Source organism: Mytilus trossulus, unplaced genomic scaffold, assembly GCF_036588685.1.
Source record: "Mytilus trossulus isolate FHL-02 unplaced genomic scaffold, PNRI_Mtr1.1.1.hap1 h1tg000445l__unscaffolded, whole genome shotgun sequence".
Lineage (NCBI taxonomy): Eukaryota > Metazoa > Mollusca > Bivalvia > Mytilida > Mytilidae > Mytilus > Mytilus trossulus.
Genome location: NW_026963363.1, coordinates 360,687 through 371,947, shown reverse-complemented (window position 1 = coordinate 371,947; position 11,261 = coordinate 360,687).

The window sequence follows — 11,261 nt, the reverse complement described above, 5'->3', positions numbered from 1 at the left end:
CCATTACATAATCACTAGCTATTGTTGACACAAACATCTTATCTTTACATTCCCAGTCTTTTATTTGTTTTTCTATCAGCTCTGAAAAACATTTAAGTGTAGCTAATAAAAATATTTTTTTTGTATAAATCATTCGTTTTTGTTTACAATATCTAGTTGTCTAGTTTATTCTGGCACCAACTCGATATCGACTAGGGTGCAAGGCTATTAGGTGCCCTGATATCTCAGTAGAATGAGTTCGAATCCCGGAGAGGGGAAAACAAAAAGATGAAAAATTGTTGGGCTGTTTTTTAGACAAAATATATATATATACATATATACATGTGTATACCAAATAGCTAGTTCCCATTTTATTCATCTAACATGTCTAAGGACCTTTCATAGTATCAGATGTATTCATTGATGAATGGTGGATGTTGACATGTGGTTGTATTCGTGTTTGTCCTTTATGTCTCATTGGCCATTATATTACATCTTCTCATCTTGACAACATTTTTATAGAAATAATTCTTTTAAGATTGAACTGAATATCAAGATACTAACATATTATAATGATTATTATTCATCATTACTATGGAAATAAAGCTATCTGTAAATTCATTCATAAAACATGACTTCAGTGAAAATACTTGATATTGGGGCTCCTTAATTATTCTATCTTGAGTTGAATTATCATCCTCGGTGATATTAGTGACTAATTGTTTATTTGTGGTGATGAACCCTTATACTTTTTACGAAAACCTGAACATGATAATATCCACAAAAATAATCGAATTTGACACTGTTTTGGAAAACAAAACTGAAAAAAGTTCTGTCCGGAATATGATAGGAAGAATAAAAAGGCTGAAATGTCTCACCTGAACAATTGATCATGATTGCATTTAAGCTGAAAGCTTTTTAGATACAGATTGTACTATTCATAAATGATGCATGTTATGTAAATGTACATATAAAAGTCAGATGAACCCGACCAGATGAACATATACAACTTACAATAATTTCATACACACATATAGTTGAACCGTCGATTATAGCAACTGAGACACACAACTCGGCACGAAAACTGAATAGTAGCAAATGAAACTTAAAAAAAAGTACCGATACACCCTCTTTCACAGACATGTAGTCCCTGCTTCGATCAGATATACCAAATATGAATATCGTATTACTCATAAGAACAATGATATGCTTCTCAGGGTGCAGCTTGATGCGACCGCAGTGGTTGAATCCTGAACAGTTCGCCAAATATGGACACAACATCCACGCTCTAATTGTTTGTGAGATTTAATAATTGACACAGTAAAGCTTCCGGACACATCATGAATATAGTTTAACTCAGAAATTTCAAATAGGATAGTTACCTGTAATTTATATGGTCCAATATTCAAAATCTAAATTGATTTTTTGTTAAAATAAAATTTTTGTTGAAATAAAACAAAGTTTAATTTTGGAACATTTATTTTCTACTTTAATCAGTTTCAATTTGATAACTGTGCCCAAAATCAAATATCTAAATACTCGGTTAGATTCCGCATTTCAAACAATCTTAAGATTTAAACTATGGTTGAAATCAAGCAAAGTTTTATTTGGGACTATTCATTTCCTAATTTGAACTCATTTGAAATCCAGGCCAAAAATTAGAAAAAATGAGTACACAAATAATTATGACATATCAAAAAACATAAATAAGACAGTTGATTTTATGGAATCAAACAAAATTTAAGCATGAACCCTTGGACCTCAATGTGGACGAATCTAATAACGGGGATGAAAATCTTATATAAATACTCAATAAGATTCTGCATTTAAAAAAAAACAAATATTGCTCAAGAAATAAATTAAAAGCATAGTTTCTTTGCCATTATTTGGGGTCATAACTCCCAAAATCAATCAAAACCTTTCCTTTTATTAGTACAGACTCTTTTAGTACAAGTTTTTAGAGATTCATAGACTTAAAACTCTTGTTGTTTGTTTAATTTTCCTACTGGTTAGGACAATTACCCCAAAACCAACCAAAAACTTCCTTTGGAAGTATGAAACCACATGGTAAAACGTCATAGACTTATACGCACTTATTGTCATGAAACTATGTTTTCTGACAAATATGGCGACATTGCCAAACCATACTACGGCAACATGGGGTAATGTTGTTGAAAACCAGGTGTGTGTGAAATATGTTTGTGGTCAATTTGAATTTTAAAAGTATCCTGTTGCCAAAAAAATTATAGTCTATGTATCAGTAATTGAACCACCTTTCGTATCAAAAACTACGAATAGTATACACATGGAAAAAAGTATTGCAACACCAAATTGAAATTCAAATTAAAAAAACACTCTTTATTTTAATGTTATGTAATTTGTTGAAATAGAACTAATAAAACATTATTTAAATATCACTCGATTAGTTCTTAGATGCACATGAAGCTACTGTACTCGTAAACAATAAAACAGATGTTTTTATCATCATTGTTTCCAACACTTTAAATAACCAAGTTTATAAAGTAATGTGATTGAAACCTTGTTATTGGTCATCCACAACTCACAACTGTAGCAAGATGGTAGATAATCAGCAAGAGAGAAGCAGGTATGTCGCTGTGACAATTGCACGTAGTGTTGGTCATCACCATTCCACTAAAAGTGGTTTTGAGAATAAAAATCAGGCAACCAACGATGTTAAAGACCTTCCGAGATTTAGAAGACCCCTATAACATTTGTTAGGGAAAATCGTACTGAAGGTTGGTCAGAAGGAAACCCATTGCAAACAATATAACCCTAAAAAGAGAGTGTTGTTCATACAGGAACAAGAACTGTTTGAGATCGGCTCGTCGCTACTGGTTATCGTGCGATAAGACAATTTCGGGAAACTTTGTCTACGAACAGACACACAGTTGCCCGTATACAATATAGTGCAGAGCTCGCCAATGTTGGAAATAAGCATCGTGGGGGAAGATCCACTGTTCCAATGGAATTCGGTTTAACTACCTTGACCCGATCGTAGCCGAATTTAGAACTAAATTAGTCAACTCTGGGCAGAAATCAGAAGACGTAAAGATGCGGTTATCCGTTTGAATGGAGGCTGCCCACAAGGTACTTATTCTTTGACGTATAGCGATCAACCATGATTTGAACAATCATCTAAAGATTAATTTTAATGCCAATGTTATCACTAACTACGTTTCAATATTATTTTACAAATATTTTATCATATTCCATCCAAAATAAGAGGCTGACTTTTCAAGTTTAAAAAATCAAGGTGGTTTTTTTCCATGTGTTTATATAAATATTTCTGCATACAAGATAAAAACTTTCCAGCTCGTGAACTTAAATTCTATTAAAAATATCATGTCTGTTGGTTATGCCATGTCGTGTTGTTTTTTAATTGCAATGATAGATCTAAACAAAAGTGATGATTATTAAAATACTCTAGCCTCCCCATACTTAATTTCAGCAGATAATGATTTTGGCCATGCAAAACGTATTATTTGTATCCCTAAAACGGTCAGTTCTTGTCCCCCATGTGAATTTGTTTTTTTTATTAAATTTTGGCATATGAAAAAAAAGTGTTTTTCTGGTTTCTGCCTTTTTTAAATTTTCTGGGAACGTCATAAACATGCGTCAATATTGCTCATTTATCTTTTCTTTATTTGAACATACAACTTTGTAGCTTATACCATAGTATAGAATGTGAACCTAGAATTTGCTGTCAATTTAACAACATTTTCTGAAGAGTCAAACTGATAGTCACTAAAATAAAAGAAAAAAAAACCTTTTTCCTGCCTGCCTGACCTTTTTTCACATTTCAGGTAAACCAGTAATCATTTTCCATGGCTTCTAACAATTTTGACAATTATTCAACAGATAAACATAACATTCAAGCATGAACAAATGTATAAGAAATTGAGGAATGATTAAATTTGTACTTTGTCAATTGATATTCTACCTGTATCTATATCAATAAGTATAAAATACCTCTGATGTTCCATGGTACTGGGTCTTTCAAACTTTCCATCACTTTTAAGTGTTCTGTTTGTAGAGTACTGTGGGAAGTTTGTAACTCAATAAGATTTTCTGTCACTGTTGAGTGTTTTGTTTGTAAAGTACTGTATGAAGATTGTAAAGTACTATGGGAAGTCTGTAAAGTACTGTGTGAAGTTTGTAATTCTATAAGACTTGTAGTTACTGTTGAGTGTTCTATTTGTAAAGTACTGTGTGAAGTTTGTAATTCTGTAATATTTTTTGTCACTTTAGACTGTTCCATTCCCAAATTGTTCATTGTTTGTCTCAGTTCATTCATCTCATCCAGTGATTGTTTGATTTCCAACATAATTTCCTGATTAGACTGATCTAAGATTTTCACCTTTAATTCTTGACACTCTTGATACATTGTTTGCCCTCCTAGTCGATGTACTGCCTAGAAATAAAATATTCTATATACAGTAATATATCATTAAATCATTATTCATAATAATGTCTATGTACAATAATCATTTTATATTCATTTAAATAAGCCTTGCAAATTAAAATGCTAGGTATCTGTGTGTGATTGATTGATTAATTTATTTTTGTTTAACGCCACTGTCAACATTCTACGGATAACATGTGTTAGACAGTATAAAGTACACAACAGGAACATATATTTCATCTTAAAGTACATGTTGAGTTTGTTAATGATGCTTTAATTCAACAGGCTTTACATGGTGCTATTGTGGTAAAATAATAGTAAAGAAATAGTTGAAAAATGACAGTATAATATGATCAACTATCTATCATAGCAAACTATGTCAGAGGAGTAGTTTTCACAAGGAATCATTATCAATGGGCTATACAAGTTGTGATTTGTTTTACATTATATGTCAATGATGGTGACTGTTTGTTTTCAAATTAAGTATTTCATGAGTTGTGAAAAAACAAAGAAGTTTATATGCTTGGTCACTATTTGCCCCAAATTGCTCAGAAACATTGACTGCTTCTTTGGTGATTTCCGGGACTAGAGTCCTAAAAAGTCTATAAGATTTGGTTGCTAGTTCCAATGTTCCATGGAACCCTGTGTTTTGCCTATGATATATGTTGTAAGTGTAAACGTGTAACGTTTTTCCAAGATGCTTTTCCCTTATCTTGAAGATAAGCGTCTGCTCTAGTTTCATAACAATCCATGAAAGTTAACAAATGTGTAATGTCAACAAAAAAAACCCAAATGTCTGTAAAAATTAACTGCAAAAAAACTCAGTTTACCTATCTGTAAATAAAGGCCAAAGTAGTATACCCCTGTTCAAAAGTCATAAATCGATTGAGATATAATAAATCCAGTTTACAAACCACAACCAAGGGAAACGACAGCTGAAATTTACCTGTTTAGACATCAGGAAAACCATTGTGTACCTCACATCAATCGTTTAATATTCGTTTTTTTTTTAAATTTTACTGGTTACATCCAATAAATGTAGTCAAATGGATTTAGTTTTATCAGAATTAGGTGTGAAATATGATTTGTTGATAAATTAAAAAAAAGAAGGTTTTATGCAATCAACCGACAGAATCAGGGTCTATATTCAAACTAGCATGTGTGAGATTTAATTATGCATCCACATTTTTTTCTCAAAGTGTGAGAGCACAGAAAGGTAAACGTGTAAAGGTTGCCAAAATTGTGCATTTTTGTAAATTTAAAATAAAACATTGAACTTTATTTAGTTAGGCAAATTCATTTGAGTTTGAGTAATCTTCCTTAGTTCATGATTGTACAGTAGTAGTTGGACCTATATCTTATCTAGAAACATACACAATGCATTTTTATGTATTTTCTAATTAAGAAAAGTTCTATTTGATTAGTATAATAATTCAAATGCACAGTTTATTTTCAATTGAATATATTAGTACAACATACCATTTATAAAGTGCTTGACAATGAATGATGGATTAAAATAAGGATCAAACCACTGTCATCAGTTTGTTTGAATAATGACAAAGAGTGCCCTTGAAGAGTTATTTATCAAGTCAGTTCTTCGGCGGTCAAGGGTAATACTAAATATAAAGTCATTGTTATTTCGATGTAAGTAATATTTACTTTTATATGTAAATTTGCAAAACTTTAATTTCATTTTCAAGGTGTGAAGTATCTCCCCTTGATTTTCTACAAAGAAATACTTTAACAAGTAATTTGCTAACAACCCCTTACATTCTCAAGTTTTGGGAGGTCAAAAAATGCCTTAACAGTTTTTTTCTGTTTGTCATCAAAGTGCAACCTTTAATCTGAAGCACTAAGCAAATATTGTGCACAGATGTCAAGTAACTTTGCCAGGCTTTCAAATTATTATTTTTTACCTAATTACATGAATAATGATTCACTTCATCTACATGTATTACAATTTCCAGGAAAATGCCTTCTGCTGACAGCGCAACTTCCGACTCGTTTGCTTGGTAAAAAATTAAAATAGAGAATTTTACTTAAATATTGATTTACTTGAGCTTTGCAATGACTTATGGGATAATTTTCTTACATGTTTAATAACTTTACCTTTATTAATGTACAGACAAACTTACATCTGCTATATCTCGCCATGCTGTATTAAAATAAGCAGTGTCTATTTTATTACTATCATGATGAGCTAGTTTATTCCTGTAACATTTTATCCTGGCTAGATCAGATCCTGGAGTTGTCTCTCCTGATAGTGGTAGACTGTCAAATCCATTGATTGGTGGACTGATAGAAGTCAAGTTTCTGATTAAACAGATCATCAATGTTACATCAAATGTTTTTGAATCTAGAACCCCTGTAATATCATTTGCAAGAGAAATATATATCTAACAGTCATAAAATCAATGTTAAAATGTGTAATGCTGCAGTAATTAAGTCACCAGTTTCAATGTAAAAAGGTGTTATGCTGCAGTAATTAACATGCCAGTTTCAATATTAGATCTAGCTATGTTTAGATAAAATTTTACTATAAAAATACTGACAAAAACCAACAAAATTGATACTTCTTGAACATTGCGAAGATATATTTTCTGTTATATCTATGACAAATTATAATCTCATTTATATGAGGCCCTGCTTTTTAAATTTGTTGGTTTTTTTAGTTAGAGTTTGTATGTATTTATTCACAATCAGGACAAACATGGTATATCATGGTGAGCAAAAAACTAAAATCAAATGTTATACGTTCTTTTGCGGTTTTTTTTTCACGAATCACAGCAAAAAGAGTGAATGTGAAGACATGATGTCATAAACAATCATAGAAAAATAGGTACATGTATCCAAAGATACCCCTAAATGCATATGTTTAAAGCAATATTATACAGTTTCCTTTTAAATTTCTGATAACAAAATCAATATTAATACCAATAGAAATGATATTTAATGATTTAATTACAATGTGGCATTGGTAACCGTTTATAATAAGTATATTTAAAGAGTCGATAATTGTAAAAAATATCGTATCTAAATTTCAGGACGCGATTAACTACATCTATGTTGAAAAAAGAATGTAGTGATCTGTTTGAAATCAATTTTCTACAGGTACAACCAAAAATTCAAAAGCAAATCTTTAAAAATATGGACTAGTTCGTTTTCACCGATTTGAGTCGATTTCTCTTATTTAATTGGTTACATACTAAAACATATAAACAACTTACAATAAGTCGTAAATAAATAGTTATCAAAGGTACCAGGATTATAATTTAGTACGCCAGACGCGTGTTTCGTCTTCATAAGACTCTTCAGTGACGCTCATATCAAATAAACTCATCATAGATACCTGGATTAAATTTTTATATTTACGCCAGTCGCGCGTTCGTCTACAAAAGACTCATTAGTGACGCTCGAATAAAAAAATGTTTAAAAGGCCAAATAAAGTACGAAGTTTACGAGCATGGAGGACCAACAATTCCTAATAGTTTTGCCAAATTTAGCAGGGGTAATCTATTCCTGAAGTAGAAAAACCTTAGTTTTTTCAAAAATTGAAAGTTTGAACACTCAACAAAACATGAACTAAATAATATATAGTTATAAGTGCGTCTGAACCAGTGACAAATCTACAACATATTTTTTTCGGACGAATCGCCAGTGATGATGACATACGGCTGAGAAATTATTCTGTATAAATAATTCGTCTAGATATCCCCCAACAATGTTAGATCTATACATTTGCTTTAGAATATATAAAGCACTGTGTGTGTATTGTAATCTAGAGACATCTGATTTTGCTCTGTTAATCCGATACATAAATTAATATCATTATAAATAGATAGAGATCACATGTCGTAACAATTTTTTTACGTCTGTTTAATTTCATTTTGGGTCTAACAAAGTCAGTTTTATTTATTGTTATAGGTTTAAAAAAGTTATTCATCCTTTTTTACCTGTATTAGAAATATTTTTGTGGATCGAATAAGTCAACTAAATGGTAAAGCCTTGTTGCACTTTCAATGTTGACATATGTTTTCCTGTTAATAGCTAAACATGATTAGTATGAGCGATCATATCTCCAGTTAATGTGTTAAACTAAATTAGACGAATACGGATTCACAATAGGTCGAACTACTCAATAAAAACTATATAAAACATCAGTGATGTTTTTTAGCTAATTTTGACAAATTTGGGCCAAACTAACTACTTACAACAACATATTTTTTCTCTTAAATTTCACTTTTATTAGTACTTGAAAAGAAAAGATTTGTTTCAAAAGCATGTCTGAGCGTATGCCCCTGTAAAGTATTCCCGTTAGAAGGGGTCCATTTGGTTTATAAGAATGAAAGTCTATGAAACACATTTTATGTCTTAAATTTGTTCCAAATAAAATCCAATCGAATGATGATAAAATACCAGCTTATTGAAAAGGACTATTAACATTAAATTTTCGTTCCATTAAATAATTTGCTTTAACTACATTTCCAGATCTGTTCCTATGTCTATTTATATTTTTTCCAGAACACGATCATAGCACATTATTTTAAGATTTTAATTAATCGCTACGATTCTTAATCATTTCTAGATCTATTTAAGTTTAAATATGATATAGTGATGAATATAATTTTAGAAATGTTACTACTTAGAATTTCCAATTGAAATTCAAGGAAAAATGAACTTTCGTAAAGGTGCATGCGCTTTTGAAACGTTACTTGTTTCAGTCATGTCGTTTGCTGTTTTCATTGATCTTTTGTACCTTTAGCCCATCAATACAGAAATGAATTTAATTAAGCAACAGTATGTTCACAGAAAAAAGTAATAACAAAATATTGAGGATGTCATTTATAAATAAGGGGTTTTTTTTGGTTTAAGCATTGACTAGTAAGTTTATTTTGTTAACCGCATGTAAATGAATTCTTCCATTTATGAAGTAATCTTAAAACGTACCATTTCTTGGAAACAAAAGATTCCACTGAGCCTGATTTATGATTCTCTTTATTTTCAAATCCAAAAGAGTGTTGTAGCTTGTACTCAGTGTTGAGGGTAGAGTGGTAGGTGGAAACTCTACGTCATAATAAGTACGGACTGCTCTAGGTGTCACTCCTTTTAACAACAACGCTAACCGGACATAATTCTCCTCTTCTATAGAAAGAGGTGCCATGATTTCAGAAATGTCTCTATTCAACGTTTGAAGCCAATATCATTGTTACTTAATGGTTCATGTCTTCCTGTAAAAAAAAGTTGTTACTATAAATTAAAAGTTATGATGAGAGTAACAGGAGGCTCCGAGGATGTTGATATCTGTTTTCATAAGATTAAGAAAAACAAAAAGTGTACAAAGAGCAGTTTGAACCTTTGGATTGCGACTAAAATCAATTATATAGTGAAACCAAACTAAAATGTTACAGGGGTAGAACAAAACTTTTTTGCAGAGCTTATTTTATATAATTACCTTTTTGGATGTGAATGGAAAAAAATTCGTGTGTCCAGTCCCCACTCCTAAATTTTGATTCAAAATAGTAACCAAGCTAAATTGCTCGTCATCAGTATATCAAAATAAAAGATTTTGACAATTTTGCTTTACTTCTTAGGTTGCACTTGTGTAAAATTAAATGTCCCAACCCTCTACCTTATCCTGGCACTGTGGTTCAACAAAACAATTAAAAAAAACTGTACAACAGAATGCAAACAACGTATTTGATAAACAATAACAAACAAAAAAATTGGCTTGAGTCAGACACATATAGAATGTAGCAGGGTTAAACATGATAGCGGGTCCCAATCCTTTCCTAACCTGGGACAGTGGTGTAACAGAACAACATTAGAACGAACTACAGGTCTTACAGTACTCGCAGTTATTGACAGCTAGTTCAAAGTCAATAACAACTAATAAAACGAAATATGCATCTAAGACTTAATCATCATTTAATGTCTGAAACGGTTCAACTTGACTTTGATGTGTCTTGAGCAAATATATTTATAATACTTCATTACACACTGCTTGATTTAAACCGGTACACCATTTGAAATCGTCTGATAATTTCAACCATGAATGTGGAGCTATAATATTTTTGTCACTGATTTACTTTGCAAAAAATTCTTTTGTATATCGATTTTTTTTCTTCAATTTATTTAGGCAAGGATTATGCCAGTGTTGTTTTGACCTGCAACAAAGTTGGCGGTGCCATATTGTTTTACCCTTTGTCTGTAATTCCGTCATTCCGTCATTCTACAACAAACCATTATACGGCCTTTTCCTAAACGCCTTCAGTTATTGAGATGATTTTTTAGTATTTGAGTTTACCATTATGTGCTACAGATCATGTTGAAGTTTAAATCCGTTTCGCTGATTTTTGCCGAAATTACGAGTTTACGACTTTGACAATTGTTAAAAATCACATTTATACGATGGTTTTTTTCTATACGACTTCCGATTTTGAGTTGTGGGACAGCCATCATGTTTTGTGTCCATATATGTTATTAAAATTGCCGATTTTGCAAATTTTCAAGACGGAACCATTTGTGCCGTTTCGACATATCTAGGTGTTTTTTTTTTAAATCCGCAAATAGTTATTTTTAATTCTCAGAACAAACTTGCCAATTCACGCTTGTTTCAATCCTCCAAACCCTAGCATATCCAGTTTCCCTTAAATAATAATCAGAATATCTACATAGTATCTTTTTTTTCGGATATCTGATGCATAATTTCAGCATGTTCAGACATATTCAAAAATAGAAAAAAAACAAAAAAGTATCCGTTCATTATGCTTAAAAGAAGTCAATAAAAACTAAACATGTAATACTGTTAACGCAAACAATTTTGCAACTATATTGCGAAAAGATACCTTTGTTAAAACCC